The sequence below is a fragment of the Sander lucioperca genome, chromosome 19 (genome assembly GCF_008315115.2).
Source record: "Sander lucioperca isolate FBNREF2018 chromosome 19, SLUC_FBN_1.2, whole genome shotgun sequence".
NCBI lineage: Eukaryota > Metazoa > Chordata > Actinopteri > Perciformes > Percidae > Sander > Sander lucioperca.
The window spans coordinates 2,661,275-2,687,188 of record NC_050191.1 but is presented as its reverse complement, the minus strand read 5'-3'; the positions used below and the strand labels follow the sequence as shown (position 1 = coordinate 2,687,188).

General features: G+C 39.6%; 1 protein-coding gene and 1 long non-coding RNA gene across 2 annotated transcripts in view; one reads left to right on the top strand and one right to left on the bottom strand.

The window, feature by feature from the left end:
• Positions 1-25,914, bottom strand: part of LOC116061728 — a 182,190-nt gene that overhangs the window by 84,280 nt on the left and 71,996 nt on the right. The window lies entirely within an intron of this gene.
• On the top strand, positions 5,167-8,150 carry LOC116061761. The gene is made up of 3 exons (XR_004107807.2): positions 5,167-5,388; positions 6,081-6,285; positions 7,840-8,150. It is a non-coding gene; the product is annotated as an uncharacterized LOC116061761 (long non-coding RNA).

Here is a 25,914-nt window from a genome sequence, read left to right as displayed (position 1 = left end):
AAAGGCGGGAAACAAACAAAGACAGGAAGAAAGCTAGACAAGACAAGGGAGACAAGACAGACTACAAAATAAAACAGGAAACAAGCACAATAGAGAACAGAAACCGACTACAAAAATAATACACACCACAAAATACCAAAACCCTGACATACGCGCTCTCAGGTACCGAAAAAAGGGGGCAAATTTTCTGGTCGCACATGTGCGACTGGAGGTAAAATTCAGTCGCATACTCTCAAATTTTGGTCGCAAAATGCAACCCTTTAACAGTCTGGAGCCCTGGTCTGTGAATATACTTCAGGGTTTTTTGCTCAGAATTGGCCTTTGGGGGAAAACATAAAGCAGGTGGGGTCTGGGAGTCTTCCCCCAGTAAATCTTGAGGGTAAAAGACTTCAATTCCTGCATTCTGATACATTTTTAGGCACCAATTTATGGTAAAACGTCTATATTTATGGCAAGGAAATCACACAATTCTGGTGGCAGCTAACAATTAAAAATACAATTATTATTATATTTAGTAGTCCAGTAAGGCTGCTTTCACATCTGGGACATGGGCCGGATGACAACACAGTTGTTTAATTAGCATGAACAAGGCTTTATGGTCACTTTTTCCCCCATGGAGCACGTTTTGCTCCCAAGTTGAAAAATGTAGGATTAACTTACAGAGGCTACTACTTTTAGGCCTACTGCTAAATTGTACAATAACACAATCATGTTATGAATACAAAACGTTGTGAAGTGTAATGTTTTCTACATTCTATTGATAAAAAATTAGGCTATCAGTGATGTTGAATATAGCCTACAGTGTAATGGACCCCCACAGTTCAGGTATACATGTGCACCACGGATTAATTGCAGAGTTTAACCTCCGCTGACCCACTGCTGCTGGGTCTAACGTTAGCGGTCGCTGACCCACTGCTGCTGGGTCTAACTAAAAGTGACTGAATAAAATAAAGACATTTTACTTTAAAAGAACAAAGTTGTAGTGCAGATTATCAGATAACACATATCAGAATCTTGTACAGATGAGTTTACAACAGAAACAGACTCTTACTTTGTGTCTGAGGGTCCTGGTTTGTTACTGAAGAAAGGAGATTCCTCTTTGGAAAAGTCACTCTTCAAGGACAGAGAGGTGGACGCTGGAGACTCTGCTAAGTCCTCCTCCCTCCAAATCACAAGTTTTACCAAATCTGGAAGGGGGAGAGCAGGGGCGAAAGTACCATTTTTCAGAAAAACATATTTTTAAAAGATATTGTTTTAGACGGAGATATATTTTTGCTGTGGTCAATAACCCACAAGTGTGGTCTATCAATACCAGGTGGTATTTTGTACAAATGTCGAATGACTTCAGTATAATTTCACTTTGAACATAAGTTGCACATTGTTACTTTCGACCCCATCAGTAGGGACGAAAGTAACACAACAATACAAGCTAGATTTTTTGTGTTACTCTTGTTTTCATTAAATATATCTGACTATAACTTTGTTAATATGTAACTGCAAACATATTCTGTCCTTTATCTTTACAAAAAAAAAAAAATATTAAATTACATTTTCATTTAAAATTTCAGTTTCATCAAATATTTCAAATATAACAGAGTAAAAACTTGATTTGTTTAAAATATTTTTATTGGCAATGTCAATCCATTTTATAAAACATTCAACAATATGAACAATATGAAAATTAAACTAAATTAGCATAAAATCTCAAAATAATCTAACAGTAGTCATGTTTATGCGTAAATTCAAAATGTGCATAAAAACATCTGGATGGAAACAATAAAAATAAATAAAATCAAATAAATAAAAATTCATAGGTGGAGGTGGAAAAGCTAAGGTATGGCTAACCTAAATGTGAGGGATAAAATGTGAGGGTGACATACCGAAATCAGCTGTTCCTCAATGTTCCTCTAGTGAAACCTAGAAACAAAAACAGCAAAGGAATGCCACCATAACTTTGATGGGAAACCTGACTTATGTAAACAAACAAAAAGGAACATAAAAAAGGCATCAGCCTACTCATTGTCACAGTGGTGACAGATATAATGTTCTGCACCCTCAGTGCATGCCTCATGTGACCAGAGCTGGCATATGCCATGCGACTTTGCAGCTGCCCTAAGACTAATGTGTCTTACAGATATGTCCAGAAACGCCCTCTCATACACATCTGGCTGAATCAGACCTCTGTCTGTCTTTCTGACCCTCACTCTTGGCATATTCTGTTGGTATAATATGACATAAACATGTTTTAATAAACTCTGCAACACAGAGAAAATCACCTCATTAGCAGTCGGGACGAAAGTAACAAGTGTTACTTTCGTCCCGACTGGAGCTCCTGACATTTAAACCCAAATTACATGTACACTGAAAAACTCTGACAAGGCAAACTTGATCATATGTGTTACAGCGCTAAATAACCTGTAGATTGATAAATACTGTGACACATGAAACGAGAAACACAACTTGTAAATAGAAAAAAAGTACCGCTTCAGTAATTTACTTACCATACTCGAAAACAGCTTTCAGGACATAACAGCGGGAAACAATGATGGAATCACGTGATATTTTGCGGCTCCATCCCTGGCTGCGTGCTGAAAGCGCTGTCATAGCTTGAAATGCAAATGTAGTCAGGGCTCAGAGAAAATCGCTTTGTTACTTTCGCCCCGGTTGTCCCCTAGTGTAAAGTACAGTAAACTCGCCCTGCCTCAGACTTCCTGTTTTCGTCCTGCTCTGTCGGATTTAAAATGGAGTCTGTACAAAATGGACTACCAGTGTTCCTCCCTTGTCACACACAGGACATTTAGAGTTGCCACCTTTCATGCAGAAGAATAAAGGACGGCAACAATATTTCTCTTAAAACAAGGTTGATTTCATATGGACTTATGGCTTCTACAGAAATGGGAAGCACTATTTTATTCTTTCAATTTCTAAGGCAACGCTAAGGACATCACGTGTGTGTGTGTGTGTGTGTGTGTGTGTGTGTGTGTGTGTGACTTAGTTGATTCAATATTAAGAAGTGTGAAGGTGACAACTTAATCTATTGAGTTCTATTAAGTAGAATAGTTCTATAAAAGTATTATATATATATATATATATATATATATAACTAATACTAATAAAACTAACTATAACTAATGTATTATATTCTAATGTGTGGATATGTGCATGGTGTACTTAAAAGTTTACTTTGGTTTTAAAAAACTTTGAAAAATTGTGAAAAATTGTGCGGGCGAGCTGCACACAGGATGTTGTGATTTGGCTTCTAGCTGACAGGAAACATGAACATGAGACAGGAAGGAGGAAAGATGGGGTTTTTGCAGTTCTCTCTATGAGTCACACTGAGACAGATCATGTTTACTTGCAAGTGAAAGTGAAAGTGGCAGCTGTGTATAAACTGCTCTTAATAATCCCCCAACTCACATTCTGCCTCTGACTTACTTCCAGTACAACAGTAGGGTTGAGTCTTTCCCTAAAGTTTGCTCTCTTATGTTTAAATGGTAAACTGTGTTTTCTGTATTGATGATTTTAACGTTGTTTACAGAATAGTATTAGGAAATATAATGCTGCCTGTTATAAGTTAAATTTCTATTACATCTTCAACATAGATGCAGCTTATTAAAATATTCTTTGTTTTCTTCACCTCTATTTCTACAGTAACACATTCCATGATATTTTCCATTTTTGTTGACATTTCCCTTACTTTTTTTTTACACTTAAGTTGGTTGTTCACAAATAGTGCAACACCACCTCTGTTTTTGTGTTCTCTATTGGTTGAAAATAACTCATAGCCCTGTAGTTCTACATCTGCTTCTTTCTCAGTTGTAAGCCAAGTCTCTGATACTGCAATTACACTAAACATTGAAAATTATTTCAAATAGTCTTTCATTTTAAAGAAGTTGCTATACAGGCTTCTGTTAAAGTGTATAATTGACAATGTACCATTCATTATTATTTTGCTTTTAAATTGTCCATCTGTGTAATACTCACAGGTGCGGTTGTTATTGTAGAAATATTTATCAGGATCAATATTTTTCTCCATTTCATAGTTTATTGTCTTTGACGTCAGCAGTTTCTAGATTCAAGTTTTCATAGTGTGTATGTTCATGTGACATACTACTCACATCAGTAGGTGATCCAATTTCACCAAAGTCGACACGTTCCATATCATTAAATGGAAAGGCATAATCCTTATCAAGTCTCATCATTGACTCCATTCAGTAAAATCAATTTGCATCCTTTCCATGTCATAGACGTCATAGAGATCCATTCACAACCCGGTCTGATGAAATTAATGACTCTTCCATGTGGCAAATCGTATGTTCTGTGTCCATTAGTGTCATTGTCTATATGGATCCAGGTCTTTCATTTCCCTTAGCGATTTCCGAAGATCCGTTTAGCCAAATCAGCACTTTACAATTTCTCATCCAGGTGGCTTGTATTTTGTTTTTCTTCCGTAGGGTGCGTGCCTGCCAGGTGATGTCCGCGTTCTTTTTGGTCAGGTGTTCATTTAGGTACACGCCGGTTCCAGACAGTTTTTTTTAGCCTGTTTTAATAACTCAATCTTACTTTTAAAAATCTTTAAAAAAAATGGCTGCCACTCTGACACTTGAAATTAAATAGTATTTTGTTTACTTGTGATGACAGAAATTAAAAAAAACTGTGCAAAGTCTGAGTTGCTTGCTCTAAATTGCTCTCTGAATAAAATGAATAACGGTGATCAAGCCAATTAGTGACAAGAACATTAAATGTAAGTGAGCCATCAGTGCAGTGTGGGGATCTTGACAATAGTTTAAACAGTCATGGTACACACATTACATTGTCTGGAACTTCAAAGAACCACCTCTTTCATAATATTTTGCAGTATTTTGCGTTTAGTGATTGCACTACTTTGAATATGTAACCAATAGCTTTAGTATATTTGTTTTTGAAGTCTGTGGGCTTTCTTGCATTTATTAATTCTTGATCGCTTTGGCAGAATACATTCTTAAAGCGTACTGACAACTTAATCTATTGAGTTCTATTAAGTAGAATAGTTTGTTAAAAGTATTATATATGTTATATATGTTTTGTTTTTAATCTTATATTTTAATGTGTGGATATGTGCATGTACTTAAAAGCTTACTATGGTTTTAAAGAAACTTTGTGTTAAAAGTTGTGAAATCTAGCTGACAGTAAACATTTGCTTGTATGAACATGAGACAGAGAGGATAGATGGGGTTTTGCAGCTTAAAGCAGGCGTGTTGATGGTATCACAGCTCTCTTCTCTAATCGAGACAGATCCTGTTTACTTGCAGGTCAAAGTGAAAGTGAAAGTGGCAGTTGTATATAAATTGCTCTTAATAATCCCTCAACTCACATTCTGCCTCTGACTTACTTCCAGTACAACAGCAGGTAAGAGTCTTTCCCTAAAGTTTGTTCTCTTATGTTTAAATGGTAAACTGTGTTTTCTGTATTGATGATTTTAACATTGTTTACAGAATAGTATTAGGAAATATAATGCTGCCTGTTATAAGTTAAATTTCTACTTATGTTTGGTTTAATTTTTGGTAAACCCTGCTTTTTTGGGGAACTCTATAGGTTCTATAGTTATTATAGTTTTATATTTCATAGTTCATTATATTGTGTTTGGTTGAGTTTCATTCATGAAATACTTTACAGTTCATAAAACCCTCTTGGCTATGTTCACTCTTGGTATTGTTGCGTTTGAAGGATTTTGAGAAAGGAGAGGCTTGGTCCAATGAAGATTTAATATAAAGATTTAATAACAAAACAAATGTGGAAAATGTTTTAATTTGTGCTAATAGTTTAAAAAAAATTGTTGACTGTTTTAATTATTTGGGTTATCTTTAAATCTGCTCCGTCCAATCAACTTCAACATATTTTCAATTAATTTTTCCAAAAAACAAACTCTTTTTACTTAGTTGATTCAATATTAAGAAGTGTGAAAGTTAAATAATGAATGTGACGCTGTATTGTAATTTACCATCGACATAATCATATACTTTACGACTTTTCCACCAAGATGTTTAGTCACCTTAACAATTTGTTCAAATTTTAGCTCATTTGTTTATTTTCCTCCACAGCCATGGAAGGACGCTCCAGCTCTCCTGCCTCTCCACCCTCTCCACCCCATCGACCTCGTCCACCCCGTCCACCTTCTCCACTCCCTCCACTCCCTCCACCCCCTCGAGACCCTCCAACCCCTGCTCCCCATCCAGCCCTTCCACCTTGTAACATCATATAACACTCTTAAGTTTTCAAGTAACCTTGGAGGACACTAAACTGGGCGTAAGTATGCACCTAAAAGTGAACTTTGTTACTGATTTGTTCCTTCGAATTACTAATGCATGCTTGCTTAATACTTATTAATGGTCCTATAATTTCTCATTTTGTGCAATTACTTATTTGTGACCATACATACACATACATGCCAACATTTAGGTTTCACAAGTTTTGTGCAGAGCTCTGGAACAAAAACACCAACACATCCTCAACACTGTACGTTAAACTACGGGAGCTCAACCCTACTGCAATTACCCAAGTTAAAGTGAAAATCGTATCTATAAACAATAGTGTGTGTGTGTGTGTGTGTGTGTGCGCATTAGTCCGATGGATTTCAAACTTGACAGGTGTCTTGCTATGGGCACGAGTAAGTGCAGTGCCAAGTTTGACGTTGTTTGGATTAGAAACGCAAAAGAAGCACACGTTGGCTTTTGCTGCTCTAGCTGCTGGCCCCTCCCCCTCTCACACTGTGGAGCAGTGAGCAGGACCAGAGAGAGAGAGAGAGAGAGAGAGAGAGAGAGAGAGAGAGAGAGAGAGAGAGAAGCAGAGCTTTCGCAGCTAAAATGTGACATACACCTCAGACCCACAAACATGTGCAAAGTAGCACTACGTTAACGGTCAAAGCACACGAGACAACGTCTCTCTCTCTGTCTCTCTCTCTGTCAATTCAATTCAAGGTAGCTTTATTAGCATGACTGTAGGTAGTGTTGCCAAAGCACAAGCAAAACAGCATAACACAGTAACAATGAGAACATTGACAGCATTAAAGGAAACAGTAGCATGTAACATGAAAAATTGCATGTACACATTCACTTTCTTTCACTCTTTTACACTCTCTGAGTGTGTGTGTTCTGGTGGTTGATGAACACAGATATGTGTTGATTAGCTCTCATAACGGGCAGGGTGGGTAACACATTGCCATGAGGCTAATGTGTGATTACTCCATATTGTCATTGTGATATTTTGTGATTACATTCTGATTCTGTCAGGTAAATATTGTAGTACAATGTCTTCCTCTGATGTAGAAGTAGACTACACTGTAAGTCAGCAGTAGGGTATACAGGGGAGTTGCATATGAAGTGGTTTGGGGTCCTTCTGTAAGTAATTTTGCGGTACAATTTGGTTTTGAAAAATTCTACAAGCAGCAACACCAAAGGCCAAGCAATCGGCCCGTTCCAAACAGGCACATTTTCAACAGGCACTGCACTAGTTCAAATTAATTCAAACAACTGATTAATTGCCCAGCTCTACTTTTATAGAGCATTTTGCCTAAGAATTCAAATGAAATGCTTTGACATAATCTGTAAAATCAGACATGTTGCATTAATAAAGAAATTTAAAGGGTTGGGGGACAGCTATGATACTTTTAGTGCATAAGGTTGAGGTCGGTATTATAGGCTCTATTCATCACCTATCATTTTATTATTATTAGAACAATATACTAATAAGTTTGCAAATGAATGTATCAGTTGATATATGGTACATCCTGAGTAATTTACATGTGTTGTCTGTGTTGTTAAAGTCTAACATACTGTAATGTATGTTTCTTTTCCTGAGCAGAGACAGAAGTGATCTGCAGTATGTGAAGGACTATAAACCTCAGACTGACGGCCAGCAGCTCAGGATTCTCCTTCATGGACCAGCTGGAGCTGGAAAATCCAGTTTCATCAACTCTGCACTCTAAAAAATAAAACATTGGGTCAACAAAAAAAAACATTAACGTTTTCCACTAGAATTTTTAAGACTGCTGGCAGAATTACATTAATTCAAAGCAATGTTTTGAGTATGGTGAATTACCTTTTAGGCCACAATAAAACACATTTCTAAGTAACATGAACTTAATAATTGTCAACATGAATGCAAGTATTTAAGTTGATCCAAGATAATGTTTTAAGTTAGGTGGAGAAGCTTTTTGTCCACAATAAAAACACATTTCTAAGTAACACAAACTTAATAATTAAGTTGATCTCTGTAAGAGTTGAGTTGAGCCCTGTCCTATAATAAGGACATTTTCCTGTGTTTCCCAGGAGGCTAAGTTGCTCAAAACTCCAACCTTGGTTGCAGGCTCCTCCCGCCCACAAAACAACCAAGGTTGGAGTTTTGAGCCACTTAGCCTCCTGGGAAACACAGGCTATTGTGATGCAATGCCTCATGAAGACAGTTGGGTCTTTGTCTAAGAGAGTTGGAGATTTGATGGGACAATAAGGACTTCAGAGAGGACTTCAATTTTTAAAATATAAACAGACACCATTAATGATCAGACTTTGTTCCAAATGATATTCAGGCTTACCATGTGCTGTGTCTGCTCTTCTGTCATGACCTTGAGAAAAATTATTTAGCCAAGCTCAGCAGGAATCCCCCAGAAATTAGGTGTAGCTACAGAGCCTTGCTGTCTCTGTGAGGCAAGAAGCAGTTCAAATCAAATGATTACAACACAATCTGAGGAAGATGAGGATGGTGTGTGTGTGTTTGTGTTTGTTTGAGGGTGCCTGAGGGAAAACAGCAAGAAGATAACAAACACCTTCTGAAAGGTTGCTAGGAGTATTTAGAGGCATGAGGGGGGGGATGTCAAAACCTGGCAACCGGACAGCAGCTATGGGTGCTCAAAAAGAACAGAAATTCAGACAGTAATATTCATATTAATTAGAACCATTTATTAAAATTAACAGTAGCACTAAATCCTTAAAAGTGCAAACAGTGCATTTGTAGGCTACATTCTCGTAAGACACAAAACATGTACTCAGAAGCTTTATGAGGAGGAACAGTGTTATAAAATGAAGTAAAACCCTGTGCATGAATCTCCATCCTTTGACTTGTACACATGAAAATTATCCAAAACAAAAGACAGGTGGCTGTACATTAAAGGCACTAATTTCAACATCAAATGAGCTAAGCTTCTTTCAATGAACTTTGAAAGTACTCACATCATCATCTCTTCTCTCATCAATATCAGACTGCTCACACTCCTGACTAACTCCAGGAAAAAATATCCAGCAAAAGAAGGCACTGCATATAAAGTTCAAAATACACTAACACCCTCAGAGAACAGAGAGATCCTTTTCTATGCTGATAACTAAAACTGATTTGGACTTCACTCAGTAGGTATTCATACTATCACAGAAACAAAAAAAGTCTGTCTGTCTGTCTGTGTGTGTGTGTGTGTGTGTGTGTGTGTGTGTGTGTATCTCCCTCACGCAAGGTCAATCAAGTCCTCTCTAGAAAATACCATACTTGAGATTCATTACTTTAGAGCTTGCTTTTTGTCCATCGAGCTCAAGGCATAGCTTCTGGAAAGCCTCAAAGGTAAATTTCAACTGCTTGGGATAGCTAAGGTTAAGAGCATAGATTACTCCCATCAGCACGCCCATCACCGATGATGGCAATCTTCATCACTTGCATCGCAAGGTCTGCGTCAAGCTCCTCCTCATCCTTGCAGAAGAAATTAAAAGGTGTTAGCTACATAAGGGAATGCAGGGTGACCATGTACTTCAACGCCTAGCACACAGGAGGCTAGTGCACGGGATTGAAACGGCCATATCTCCATGTAGGAAGGCTACAGAGACATGCAGTTCAAACTAAATTAAAAATTAAAAGCGTACTCAATTACTTACACGGTACTGTTTGAAAAGGTGCTCCTCCTTCTCTCCAAGATAGACTATGAGGCAGCGAATGGCAATTTCTCTCCGCCTTTCAACTGTGTTGTCCTGATTTATGGAAAAAATCGATCAGGTGTTCAATAAAAATCAGATTCAAGTGTAACCCATATCATGACAATTTAAAAAAAAAAAAGAGTGTTAGTTAGGGACCGAGCCGAAAGGCAAGAGGGCAAGGACACCAGCCCTTGCCTGGAGGCAAGGACCCTATTGTTATTGTATCCTTTATAGTTTCTTTTTATTATTATACAATTTTTCAGGCTTTTCAAAATATATACATTATTCCTGCATACTTTTAGCTACAGACTCCATTAAAACGTCAACATGTAGCCACAAGTCTCGTCTATGTGTGTAATTTGGTCGGGCTATGTTTTATACTCATTGATCTGTGCACCCACATGTGCACCCTATTCCTCTCCCATTCAATCCTGAATCTGCCTGCAATTGTGAAAATTCTGCAAATATGCAATTGACCTTGTTCATAGCAGCCATTTTGACAATTGACATGAAACAGTGAGGCAGAAACATATATGTAAAATAGAGGTCTATTCATAATAAAGTTAGTCATTATACCTCAAGAAGCATGTCCTTAATGTGCCTTATCTTAAGGCCCGCAGCTCCTCCTTTTGATTGGGTCAAGGCCATCAATTTTGGGGTGCATTGGTCAAGCTTGGCCAGAAAGGTCGCTTCAAGGCTAACTGTTGTTATCCTCTTGAATTCTTCACTTATCTGCAGGGCACACCAGTATGAAGGACCAAACATGACATAAGTATAAATAAACAAATAAAAATGCAGAAATAAATATTTAAACGTGAAAAAACAAGTACATTTTGGAAATGAAAAAGGCTATTTCTGTATTTTTACATGCATTTATTTATTTCAATTTGTGGACATGTATCCACATTGTATCAATCCACAGTACAAAAATAATGGTTTGATAAACATTTTATAATCTTACCTGTGCTTCAGTAAAAAGCGCAGGCCAGCGCTTCATGCAGTCACTGATGGCAGGGACCTCTTTCACTATTTCCTCCCGATGAAGGCTGAATGTCTTGGCCATTTTCTGAGCTACCACCTTGGAGTTGTCCCTTTTCATCATTTCACTTAGGAGCTCCACTCTCTCTTTTTCCAAACTTGCAGTAGTTTCACCTTGAGCATGAGGGGGTAGGTAGTTTACCTCAGCCTTCTTTGTTTTTTCAGATTCTTTGCCGGATACTGGTCATGTGTTTGTTTTCTCTTGAGTGAGTTCACCTCAACTTCAGGGCAGCCGAGACCTCGAAGTTTGCTTCTGAAGTTGTTCATCTTATATTTTAGGCGCTGCGCCCATCCATAGGACCATTAAAGGAACCTGGTTCTTTGAGGCAGGGATGCTTTTGAATGAGGGCCTCTGCAACCTCACTGATCTGCAGACTAGATGGATAAGCCGTGTACTCATAAATAGCCTCCGCTAGTTTTCCAAGGATATCTGGGAGTAGTGGAATTAAATCTTTTGTAGTGAGAAGAGTCCCATACTTTTTGAAGTGCTCATTGGCTGACTGAATTTGGATCTCTGTGAGGCCAGAAAAGCTGGGAATTGAAAACTGAGCGGGCCAGCGCTGGGAACGGTGGCCTGGATTATCTTCAGATGAGAGAATCAGTGTGTCATCGGTTGACACAGATGCAGTGTCGTCAACATGGTGCTCCTCACATGGCTGATCAGTCATGTTGGTCACATCAGTGTTGGTCACATCAGTTAAGGTTAAAGTTATTGCAGGCTCCTGGTCCTGGAGAAACACAACTTTGGTTGTGTCCTTATCCTTGAGGTCAGTTGTAGAAAAAAGGGTGAAAAACTCACCAAAATCAACATCTTTATAGTGAAGACTGAAGTCTCTGTCAATGGAAAATGCATCACGAATCACTGAGTGAAGGTCATCCACTGTCTCAGGGATTCCAGATGGTAGTACAACTTTACGGACATCATGATCCGCAAGGATCACTCGGAGTTGAGTCGGTTGTGACATTATGCATCCTGTACACAAAATGTTTGACATGTTTCAGTCATTTTTAGTAACAGCTAAATGGTGAATAATGTTAAGAGCATTTGTTATAATAATAATGAGCACCAATTAAGAGCACCATGTCTGACAACACGCTTAAAAAAGCTGTGCTTTGCCTCAAACCGCATTGTCCACAATGACACAAGAGGACCATAAGCCCTGATCAGTTCTGGATAATGTTCCAGGAAATGGTGTTTTGGGATGAGGCGTTGCTCTGGGAAAACCATGAGAAACCTGTGTTTATGCTCAGATATCTTACTATCCAGGAAGCAAATGGTCTTCTCTGTGTGGACTTGGTTTACAACAAGCTCAACAATGTCTCTGAGCACAAGAAGCACTTCCCATGCTGGGTCACCTTCAGGGATTTTCGATCCAACCATGAGTGGCAGGAGTCGCAGCAAAGTCCAGTTCTCGTGGGCATTTTCCGTGTGGCAAAGTTTACAGAGACAGGCTGTGGTGCATCGGTTTTGTCTGACCATTTATAGGGAAACTCTTTGATGCATTTGTTCAGCTCTTCAAGAGTAAAGTATTTATTCTGAATGAACACTCTGAGGCACAGTGCTATTTCTAGAGGCACTATACCTTCAAATAGATCATGCAACACATCAGGCGGATACCCAGACAAAACATCAAAATATTTCAGTTTTGCTGTCAGTGCACACTGTCTCTTCACTCCATACAAATGCATCAAACTATCATTCTCCTGTACAGCCTGAATATGCAGTGTGTGTTGTTCTTTCGTTCTGGGTGGGAATGCCCGTGTTCTCACTTCTCCATCTTGAAACTGTGACTTTTCACCTAGACAAAATCTGCAGACGTATGAACTGGAAAGGCTCTCAACAAATCCCCCCATAGAATGGGCACCGAGATTGTCTGCAACCACACTAAACACTGTGCCTTTGACTCTTCTGCCCAATGCAGGAACATACAGTCCTTCCTCCTCTAAGTACACAAGATCTTTGAGCAGTGGCTCCAACACAGCACTGTAACCAAATCTCTTCACATCCTCAGCCTTGCACAGAATCGCTAAGAAGATTGAGTTTAGTTCAGATCTGAGCAATGAGGGGACATCAGCTAACACCCAATACACAGCTGTGATTTTGTGTTTTTTTCCTGGATGTACCAAGAGGATTGCATATCTCAAAGTCATCCACATAGAGATTGAGCGCAATGGTAAGGTCACTTCCTGAGAACAGCTCATTGGTTTTGTAAAAGGTGCCGTCATGAAATGACTTGTACACAGTTCTCTGAGCTTCTGCCTCACTCAAGATCAGGTCCTGTATATCTTTCTTACTAAAAACCTGAAGTAATGACTTTAGAATGGGGACATACTGGAAGCTGCTCTCTCTACTAAGAACATTTTCAATCGGTTCAATGACAGAAAAGTGTTTGTTAAAATACTTTCTTCTTTTGAAGGCAGAGGAAAGAGGACCACCATCACGGAGGGCAGAACTAATAGGGTTAGCACCACAAATGTCGTTCACCATTTCAGATACAATGGCTTCATCAATTTCACAGTTGTGCCTCGTCCAGCAAGACTGTAAAATGTCTTTCATGATAGGTGAAGAGGCTGAATGACAAATAAAATGCAACTCCTCTACAAGCTCATCAATGCATTGGTTGGGTACATGAAAAGAACTCTAACTTCAACATTAAATGAGCCAAGCTTCTTTCAATCAACTTTGGCAGTACTCTTACATCATCATCTCTAATCTCATCAATATCAGACTGCTCACCCTCCTGATTAACTCCATCCCTGCATTGATCTGCTTGTGAAGGGTTTTCATACCTCTTTATCACGTCGTCTTTGAACTCATCTAATGAGTGGGGAGTATGCTTGCGATTTCTTTGCGAAGCAAAGGTTCCATAGATATTAGTTTTGAAATTGCAATTTTTGAAAACACAGGTGACAGTTTCTTGCTTTTTCAAATGTTGACGAAGGTGTTCAAAATACTCTTTTTCGGTGGACAATGTGTCTACATTACAGAACTGGCAACAGAAACTGAGTATTTCAGAGGTTCTCACTCTTGTTGAGTGAGTTGAGTGTTTCCTTGATATATGTGATTTTAGGCTACCCCATGATTTAAATGAACAAAAACAATCCAGGTAAGGACATGGCAGAGGTTGCCCACCGCGGATATGACGTAACCTATAATTTTTCAACATCTCGTCTTTAGTACGGGTCACAAATTTACAGATTTTGCAAGGCCAATCCATATTTGATGTTTGTGTCTCACTCCACGCTTCTTCACACTGACTACGTCTCAACGTCTCACGGCAAAGTGACTGAAGACCTGAGTAGGGAGATAAATTAAGTAAAATGATTCAAGGAGGTGTGTGTGTGAACACAACTGATTTATTTACTGTAGATCTGAATTACAAAACTAAAGTGTTAATGTTTCTGTCTCACCCCGTACTTCTTCACGGCTTTCTTCAGGAGGCTGATCACGTCTCAACTTGAACCCACACTGAAGACCTGAGTAGGGAGATAAATTAAGTAAAATGATTTGAAACTTGTAATGCCCGGTGGCAGGGTGGTATGGAGGAAATATTTATTCATAATTCAAATTGAAAGTCCAAAGAGAAATTGAAAGTCCAAAGAGAAAACAAAGCGAGATCAAATTAAAAATATTATTATTTGTTTTAAATTTTCCATTTGGCTTTTCCATTTGGATTTAATATTTGGCTTTTGAATTTAAATTTAACATTGGCTTTTCCATTTGGACTTAAATTTTGGCTTTTGAATTTAAATTTAACATTGGATTTTCATTTGGATTTAATATTTGGCTTTTGAATTTACATTTAACATTGGCTTTTCATTTGGACTTGACACATGTCAATGTAAATGAGGAGGCGTGGCCCAAAGGCTGGTGGGGGGGTCTGAAACTAAAGGGGTGCAGAGGCACCTTATGAACAGCAGGGGGAGCTGACTGCTGGGGAGCTCACTGTTGAGGAGCATCTGTCTGCAGCTTGGCCACCAGGCTGGCTTATCCTCTTATTTCACATGATAGAAACTGATGATGTAGGCTAAACACAAACCACATTTCATGCAACAACAGTGAAGTTTTCATTTAGATACTATAATTGGGCCCGTGTTAGTGAGGACTAGATTAGGACTGGATTTAAAGATGATTCTGGTTTCCAACTTCGCCCCAGGTGTGTCTGTTTAAAACACGGACGGAGACAACTTCTCTCTTCTGATGTTTTATTTAATTAAGCAACAGTACAAACATGGGTGTGGGTAGCTCTGCTACGTGTGTTTGTGTGTTGTCAGATCTCGAGGACACACACACACACACACACACACACACACACACAATCTCAACCGGGTAGTCATCGTCCGAACTGCGACCTCTCCTTTTTCTTTCTCTCACTTCTTTCTCCGGGTGGTGCGTCAGTGTGAGGTGCTTGTCCGCGCTATTCTCCGACACATACTCACAACAATCACTCCTGATTGACTCCCTTTTGTACAGCCTGTGTACTTTTTCGTTCATTTGATTTCCGATTTTGAAACCATATCCAAATTTGAAAAATGGGTCATTTTAAACCTTGTTAATATTGATGACAATGTGTTCAAACGGAAAACGAGCCATATTTCAGGAAATAAACTTGTCCATGATTCTATTGAGAGACTTCCAGCTGACAGCGGTGTCTGTGAGCATCACTGGCCTGCCAGCAGGGAGGCGATCCTGGCCGGCACCAGTTGGCTGTCCCGTCAGACTGGAGCTTCTGACAACATCGGAGAAAATGTGCAGTTGGCCATCAATGTTTGTGAAACTGCCCATATTCAAACTCTACACAGGCTATTATTTTTAGGCCCACACTATTATTATTATTATTATTATTATTATTATTATCATCATCATCATCAGCGGTAGGTAGGCCTATTATCATTACTAGGCTATTGTTATAATTGGCAGTAGCACCAGACTTCTAATGTGAGCTTGCAGGCATTATTATTATTATTATTATTATTATTATTATTATTATTATTATTATTATTATTATTATTATTATCATGAGTAGTAGTAGGCCTATTATCATTACTAGGCTATTGCTATAATTGGGATTTGGCACCAGACCTCTGATATGAATTCATGCTTTATTACTGTTATTATTACTAGTCCTAATAGTAGGCATATCATCTGCATTTTTGACAGAAGCTTGCAGGTAGGTGATGTTAATGTGAGACCTGAGCCAGGTATGCTTCAATGTACCTTCAAAGCTTTTTTGCAGCTGGTGGTGCGTCGGTTGCCTTGTTGGTCCTCACTAGAAATCTCTCTATTTTTGTTTGGTTTTGAAATAATTTGGATGTGGATTAGTTGTGTTTTCAATAAGTTGAGGCTATGATGTAACGATGTGTGTGTGTGTGTGTGTGTGTGTGCAGCCTGGACGCGGAGTGGTGTCCCAGGCTGGGACTGCTGCGCGAGGCTACTGAGAGACTGACCACCTGTGAGCAGTGTTGCCAACTCTTTTCCAATGAAAGTCGCTAGCACCAGGTCCAAGTCACTAAGTCGTTTGATGACGTCATACGCTCATTTGCATATTTTTGACGTCATTACGCAATCATTTGTATAAAGCTTAGTGGTTTTGTCAGCAAGGTAGATAAAAAGAAATAGAACTCTTTAGCCAAATAATCACAAATTCAATACATGAATTTATTTTACCTTATAATTATTACTTAGGTAGCCGATCTTTGAAGTAAAAAAATGTTATTCTACAAAGGGAGGGAAAAAGATCGATAAAGAATTCTCAAAGAAGGCTGGCTTGCCCAGGGCCAGGCCAGCTCAGCGGAGTCTTTCTCCCGTCGCGTCCCGCTGTCTCTCCTACCTACACCGGCCCCCGCACACCCTGTCCCCCCCCTCCCCTTCTAACTACCTGCACACTGTGCACAGAGCTGCTGCACATGAGGAGAGAGGGGAGAGGCTGCTCCGCTGCTCCTGTCACAGAACAGAAGGCGGCTACAGGAAAGAAATACCTTGCGTGCTCGCTGGACAATACTGGCGACTGACGAATAATAACGACATAACTGCAGAGTGATACGTGTTTTCGAGTTTCCAAACACCACAAAAGTCTCCAATAACACCAGTAAAAGTCGCTAGATTTGTCGCTGGTCACTTTTGACAAAAAAAGTCGCCAGGAGGATGACTTGTTTTACAGTTGTGCGGAGGCTCCACACAGAGCTTTCTCCATAGCCTACATAAGTGGCCTGATGTTTATACTTGTGCACTGGTGTGTGCGTGAACCGGCATATATGTGTGTGTGTGTGTGTGTGTGTGTGTGTGTGTGTGTGTGTGTGTTAGAGGGAGAAGTGAGAGAGTGACGGCGTTTAGCTTTAGAGCGAGTACCGACTCTAGAGTCATAGTGAGAGGAACAAAGTGTCTCCTCTGTTCTTTCTGACCACGGTGTGAAATCTGGAGCAGGAGAAGTTAATTATCTCCTTGAGTTCATGTTGTTTATGGAGAAGGAGAACCAGGAAATGAGTTGGGGAGGAAATGCAACGCTACCCAGCCACGACCGAGCGACGTGTAGTTACATTACGTGATTTATTTTTTTTTTCCCCTCCCATCCTGTAGCCTACTCGCGCCCCCCCAGGAGAGTGTCCGCGGGCCCCACTTGTTGAGAACCACTGCTCTAAACACACACACTGTCCTCACGTACATTTTTATCACACACAACCGTGGTTTCGCAAGGTGAACTTGAGATGATCATTCATGGTTTTGTTTCATCACGGCTTGATTACTGCAACTCCATTTTCACTTGTCTTAGCAAGTCATCCCAGGAACGTCTGCAACTAGTGCAGAATTCTGCTGCCAGGCTGTTGACCAGGACCACCAGAATGTCACACATCACCCCTGTGTTATCCATGTTACATCGGCTTCCAATAAAGTTTAGGATACAATTTAAGGTTCTAGTTCTTACATATAAAGCATTGCATGGACAGGCGCCTATTTATATCTCTGACCTGCTCCATCCGTACATCACTAACAGGTCTCAGATCTTCTAACCAGGGACTACTGGTTGTCCCACGCACTCGTTTAAAGACTAAAGGTGATCGTTCCTTTGAAGTGGTAGCTCCGACCCTCTGGATCGCCCTTCCTGTTAACCAACGTTCTGCAGTCTCGGTTGACGCTTTTAGAAAACAACTGAAAACATACTTGTTTCAACTGGCTTTTGTCTAATGTTTGTAATTTTGGGTTTTATTCTTTTAATCCTCATTGGAATTGCATTTGTTATTGCTTGATTTTCTCTGTTTTGGATTCTATTGTATTTTAATCAAATGTTTTTTGTGTGAAGCACTTTGTGACTGTGTGTGAAAGGTGCTATATTAAATAAATTACTTACTTAAACACTGTCCTTATGTATACTTTAAACACACACACAGATACAGACACACACACACACACACACACACACATTGTCCTCACGTACACTTTAAACACACACACAGACACACACACACACTGTCCTCACGTATACTGTAACACACACATTGTCCTCACGTATACTGTAAACACACACACACATTGTCCTCACCTATACTTTAAACACACACACACTGTCCTCACGTATGCTTTAAACACACACACACAGATACAGACACACACACACACACATACACACATTGTCCTCACCTATACTATAAACACACACACATTGTCCTCACGTATACTGTAAACACACACACACATTGTCCTCACGTATACTGTAACACACACATTGTCCTCACGTATACTGTAAACACACACACACACACATTGTCCTCACGTATACTGTAAACACACACACATTGTCCTCACGTATACTACACACACACACACATTGTCCTCACGTATACTACACACACACACACATTGTCCTCACGTATACTACACACACACACACACACACACTGTCCTCACGTATACTGTAAACACACACACACTGTCCTCACGTATACTGTAAACACACACACACATTGTCCTCACGTATACTGTAAACACACACACATTGTCCTCACGTATACCACACACACACATTGTCCTCACGTATACCACACACACACATTGTCCTCACGTATACCACACACACACACATTGTCCTCACGTATACTACACACACATTGTCCTCATGTATACTACACAGACATTGTCCTCATGTATACTGCACACACATTGTCCTCACGTATACTACACACACATTGTCCTCATGTATACTACACACACATTGTCCTCATGTATACTACACACACATTGTCCTCATGTATACTACACACACACACACACACACACCACCAAAGGGACGTCGGATTAATGGGCTTTGGGACCAAAGGGAATTTTTCGGGTTATTGAGAGGTTGGGCAGTCCCCGAGAAAATATCAGATAGTGCTCATACTGTATAAGGACTGGACCCAAATCAGATTATATTCCGATTCAAATCAGATTTGGCTGATCAATAGGAAGCTTGGACTATTCGTACCTTTCCATTGGCATGAGTTTCAGTGATGACTTTGACCAAATTAACACACTCAAATACGGCCTGCCACAGTTTCATAATGAACTGAAAACATTTGTACAAATCTCGGATGGCAGTCCACGCAGTCTTCCCTGGGGATTCAACTCTGCGGGTCTGGGACAGCGCCTCGGTCTGAGAGGATCCCCTCGGTTTTGTCAAAGTTTTGACCGTATAACTCAATGCATTTTAACTGTGAATCCACCTCTTTGCAAATACATAATATTACTAATTAAACGTACCTTTTCCTTCAGGTACTTCATCTTGTAGACATTCTGTAAATCGTCTTTGATTTCAGGACAGACCTCATCAATCTTGGTGAGAATGGCCACTTGAGGAATCCCTGCAAGGAGAACACAAAACTACTGAGTCCTGTAACTGTAACATAAATACAAACGTCACAGCTGCTGTTCTTTAATTACTAATGTTAACTATCATTTTAGTGATCAATAATTAGCCTGTGTCTATGTTATCTCCTTACATATACCTACGCTCTCCGTCTCTGCTAGATTGGGAATGATTGAGATTTCTCTTGGCACAGCTACCAGAAGACTTCCAACTTTCAGACAGGTTGCTCACGTCACATCTACGTCTTCAAGCTCAGTTGGAGGCTGCTCAGTAACGCTCAGCCATCACCGGGAAAGTGCTTCTAATATCCTTCACTGGTCTCCGTTGCAAGTCTACGGCGTCGCTGTGTCCATTAATTTTACTGTCTATGGTGATTACAGAAACTACAAACAAAGCTACAGAAGGTGAGTGTTTGATACTCAGAAGATTTTTTTTCAAGCAGTGGGATCTATTACACATTTGTAGAGAAGAATAAACTGATTTCTGCTCTCACTCAGTTTTCTGGCTTCAATCCTGATGTCACGAATCTTCTCTACAGTTTTTTCACTCATTTGAGGTACTGTGTTGGCATCAATGACACAAACCAGAACGTGCACTTTATCGTTGTTAGTTGGCTGTTCGTTGTAGAATTGATCGTTGTCTGACAACGTTGAATCAGGATTGAACTGGAAAACAAATTTAAATTCAGTTAAATTACAGTTGCAATATGTATAAAGAAATACGTAATTAAAAATAATAACATTAACTAATTGTGTGGAGAAAAGAATCTGCAAAGTTTGCAGCAACTGTACCCTGTAATCTTCCTTCAAGTGTCCCATCAGAGCCAGTTTGACATCATTCACATGGACACCTTTGATTGGATCCAGGCCCATGATGTCATTGAAGACAAAAGGGTAGAAGGTATCTGCTCTTCCTTTTCTGATCTTGTAGGTTATGTACTATAAAGATCTGTCTAAATCAGTTCCTATATGTATTAGGAGTCACACTGTGAAAAAATACATTATAACTTATACAGTTGACAAAATATATACATTTTTTCAAAAAAAGTCCAGACGCTTTTGCCCTCATGACTTTCACTTATGCCAATAATCAAATAATAATGTCATATTTATTGAAATCACACACACAGCAATTTTCTAAAACAGTTCTCCTATATATTTGGAGTCATGCAGTGCAAAAATAAACATAATGAACATTATAACTCATAAAAGGACAAACTATTTACATTTCTTCAAAAAAGGCCCAAATTTATGCCAAATCTCAAAACATTCTTCTCTGTACAATGGTAATAGACTAAAGTGACCTATCTTTCCCACTATATAGTCTTTGTTCTCGCTCGGATTCGCTGGAGTGATCTCTCTTTTCCACTTCATAGTCTTTGTATGACGGACCTGCCTTCCCATTGGTTGAAAGACGTCAACACAATCTCGCAAAGCATCACGGGAGATTTATGCTAGACGGTAGCACGGAGCTAGCGGCAGAAATGACTGAAAACGTGATAAATTATGGACATCAAGTGGATAAATCTAGGATGTAAGAGTTTGGATTTATTACTCAACAATTCCAAATAAAGGCACAACTTCCAGGCTGGATAGAAAAACTCCTGTGTAGGCTAGAAAGACACCAAAGACACCCCCGTGATGGCTAACTCCTTAGCTTTTAGCAGGAAAAATCGGTAAGAAGCTACATTTTACGGTTATTAAATTAACTAAATATGAATCAGAGGTGCCGTTTTGGGTCGTGGATGACCCTTTAGGGTTCTGAGTTAAACAATCTTACTTGGAGGAGCTAGGACTGCTCCAAATCTGGAGTGTTCTGCTTCCATGCCTAGAAAATACATAACAGTTAAATATACAGTAAAACTCTGAGTTCATATTTGAATGTGTGAGTGAAGCTCAACCAAACACATCCAAATTAAACAATCCGGTCTCACGGCAGTTCGTGATTGATTCGTCAACAGGGACACGATTTTCTCGTTTATTTCGTGGTGGTCACCACGAAATGGGAATGTGATCATTTCACCAACTGCCATGAGACTCGGCTGCAATGGGGAAATGAAACGGCACATGCCGGCGACAACAACGGGACGGACCGCCACACGCCGGACGCGCTACAACAACGGGACGATTGTGGTTAGGAAAAGAATAACGGGGAAAGGAACCGTCACATGCGGGACGCGATCCCCAGTCTCCAGGGTGAAAGTCCTGTGTTGTTTGACCCATCCACCACCCCAACCAACCTCCTTACGCAGATTTTTGGCTTTTCAATACTACTCGCTACCGTAATCGTGCTGTTATCACGAAAGATGCTTCCAGTTGAAATACATTAGTTTAAAATTCGTGCTCGCCACCACGAAAAAAAACGAGAAAATCATGTCCCCGTACACAAATCAATAGATTAAATAATGTCACCATTTCACGAACTGCCGTGAGACTGGGCTGAATTAAAACTATTAACTAACTGCGTGTCAATCACTGCTCTTGCACAAGCTTTCATTCTCCCTTGTGGGGGGAGGGGCTTAGGAGACCATTTTGGCCTTTAAAGTAAAACACATACAAACGTGACAAAAAGTAATAAATCATAGATTGTTAGAAATCCTGCTGGTTAATGTCACAGATTGTTATTTTGATATGACATAGCACAACTCTGACTCTTATGGAAGTTGATGCAGTCGTCTCCTAAGTTGATGATGTTTCTCAGGGCGCTCAGGATCAGTGAGTCAACGTCACTGTTGAGGTCGATTTCTTCATGGTAGTTCTTCACAGGGAAGATGCAGTTCATGGGGATTCCCACATTTACACTGAACCGCTCCATCTACGTTTAAAAATAATCACAGCATCTCAGAGCTTAGGACAATGAAAGGGTCAATTGGACTGATACAAATACGATCGTGTCAGTCTTCATCAGGTCGATGCATTGTAACAAAACACATAATTAGGCAAACAAATAACTGAGAATTGATTTGAAGTTGCAGCCTCTCTTCTAGAGGAATGATTAAAATCCAGACAAACATGGCTTTAAATAAGGCGAAAACAGATCTTTGGTATCCGGTAGGAATTTGAATATTGGCCAGGATATCGAGTTTGGATTAGGGATGCACCGAATCTAGATTTTTGGGGTTTGGCTGAATACCGAATCCACTGGTTAAGATTCTGCCGAATACCGAATCCTCCTCCCATCCTCAGTCCATGAACACAGTAAACACATTAATGAAGTAAACAATGTCCACAGCCTCTAAAATAGTTAAATGCAACAACTTAATGTTGAATTCACATCGTAGGAAAGCACATCGCTATCGCCAGATGAGTGACAATTTTGTTTGGCAAATGGTCGCTAACCAGTGTATGATGAAGGCATGTTGTGAATTGTTTGTTTAAAGCACTTAAATAAGAAATTTATGTTGTTTAGTTTAAAACAGTCTTAAGGAAATGGTAAATTATAGTGTGATTAAAAACTCACTATTTACATTATTTACAGTACTTGATTTACAGCTGATATGTGAAAAGGTACACAACCTTATTTGTTTAACAGTAATTTAGTTTTACTGCGAGCCGTCACAAGCGCTTTTATTTTGAAGTAGCCTACACAGGAGTTGTCTGCTGTGTACTCTTGCTAGCTTACTGAGATGAACGTGAGACGCTAGATGCAAAACATGTCCGTCAAGCTTAACCCTTAAGTTGTCTTCCTGTCAACCTTGAGAAAAACACTTATTTTTTCGACATTTTTGACACCTTTTTTTCACAGTTTGTTTTTGCTTTTTTCAATGTTTTAAATTGTTAAATTTTTCTTCTACACATTTTCAGCGCTTATTTCTATGTCCCATATTTTCGGATATAAAACAAAAATTGAAAACGGGTCAATTTGACCCAAAGTCAACACAAGCGTTAAGTTGTTCACTTTCTTGTGTGTAAAACTGCAACATATTGAACAGTAAATGTTCACAGTAAAAGACAAGCGTTTTTGGTCGTTATTCAAAGCCGTTTCACTACAGAAGGCATGTTGGGTGGGTGTAATTAGAAAGCTAACATTACTAACGAGCAGCAGCCGAGTAGGGTTCAGTTCAGTGGAAAAATAATTCTAAGGTTCGGCAGAAACCGAACCCTGTCAAAAAGCCCAATATTCAGCCAAATCCAAACCCGAATCCTGGATTCGGTGCATCCCTAGTTTGGATCAGAATTGATAAATGTAGGGAGAGAATAAGTTTGGGTAGTGCTCGTATACTGAACAATTTAATTCATATACCTCAATACATTCTTAACTGTGACTCCATCACTGTGCAAATTCATAATATTACTCATTAAACATACCTTTTCCTTCAGGTAATTGACCTTGTAGACATTCTTTAAATCTTCTTTGATTTCAGGACAGGCCTCATCAATCTTGGTGAGAATGGCCACTTGAGGAATACCTGCAAGAAGAACACAAAACTACTGAGTCCTGTAACTGATATAACAAGCACCACAGCTGCTGTTCTGTGATTACAGAAACTATAAACAAAGCTACAGGAGGGAGACTGCTTGATACTCATGTGGCTTACTGCATTAGGGTACCTTTTTTCAGTGTTATTGATTAAAAACCAAACAATGTTTTCAGAGATTACTACTCTTACTCAGGTGAGAGGCTTCCATCCTGATTTGGCGAATCTTTTCTTCAACTTCTTTGTGCATGAAAGTTAACGTGTTGGCATCAATGACACAAACCAGAACATGCACTTTGTCGTTGTCAGTTGGATCGTTGATGTAGAATAATGAGTTGTCCTCTGACAACCTAGAATCACGATTGAACTGGAAAACAAGTTTGTATCCAGTTAAATGGCAGAAAGTAAATAGAATTCAATATATAATTCAAAATAATAAACTTATTTTGTGGAAAACATTGCAAAGTAACTGTACCCCGTAACCGTCCTTCACTTTTCCCATCATAGCCAGTTTGACATCGTCCACTTGGACACCGGTTGGACTCAGGCCCATGATGTCACTTAAGACAAAAGGGTAAAAGGTCTCTGGGTCTTTTTGGATATTGTAGGTTGTGTACTAAAAAGCAGAAAGGAAAAGTGCAGTTATTATGGTCACGAAAGAGCAAAAATAGACACATCAATACTGAGCAACTGAATCAAACGTTTAGGTGTAAGACAATTATTTTAGCTGCTCTTGTATAATTTACTGTCATAGCTGAATTTAAGAAACAGGAAGACTAGCTAGACCTAGCTCAGAAGCTTCCGCAACAGTCAAGGTGGGTGTCAACTGTGGGCAATAACTTGCAGTAGTTGTGTCACTGCTGCACATTTTGAGAAACTTCTTGAATAATAGTTTGGTATTGGTGGAATGTTTTGCAGTTGTCTAATGCTGAATTCAGGTGTTCCTCCAACACATTCACACTCCCAAATAAGTAAAATACGGACGCTTGGTCAGGTGCCTTTGGTGTTATTTACAATAAAAGTCTCCTTTAGCGTCATATAACGCGCTTTATCTAAACGCGCTTGGTCAGGACTATTGGCGTCACTTTTGATGCAGTTAGGTTTAGGAAATGGTCATGGGTGGGCTTACCACCTGAACCAGTAAAACCACTCAAATATTGCTTTACCTGACTTATCAGGTTAATGCTAATAAATAACATCTCTGACTGATCCGCTCCAAAATGTAATACCCTGCAGTGCCCTGCTCCGCTCTGCTGCACCATGAACAACTACTATTTTTAGTCATAGTTCCTTATCTTTATTGTGACTATTATTGCCACTATTCATCACATCCCCAACCGGCACCGTCAGACACGATCTACCAAGAGCCTGGGTCTGTCCAAGGTTTCTCCCAACCTGGTCTCACAGAATTCCCTGAAATGAACACGGCCCCTTAACTCAAAATCTGTGACAGTTTCACGGAATTGCCGAAAATTCCGTGACGGGCCCACGGATCCGATGCCTATGTAAGTTAATGACAGGCATCATCCGTGGTCTACGCACGGATTCCCTGATCACAACACGTTTCTTTCTGCCAGTCGGGCTGCAGCAGAGAAGCTGTATAGCTTTGCTATTATTGGTATTTTTAGCCCAATAACCGCTGTTTTAATCAACATTTAGTCACCAGATCTTATCATGGTTTATTTCTATT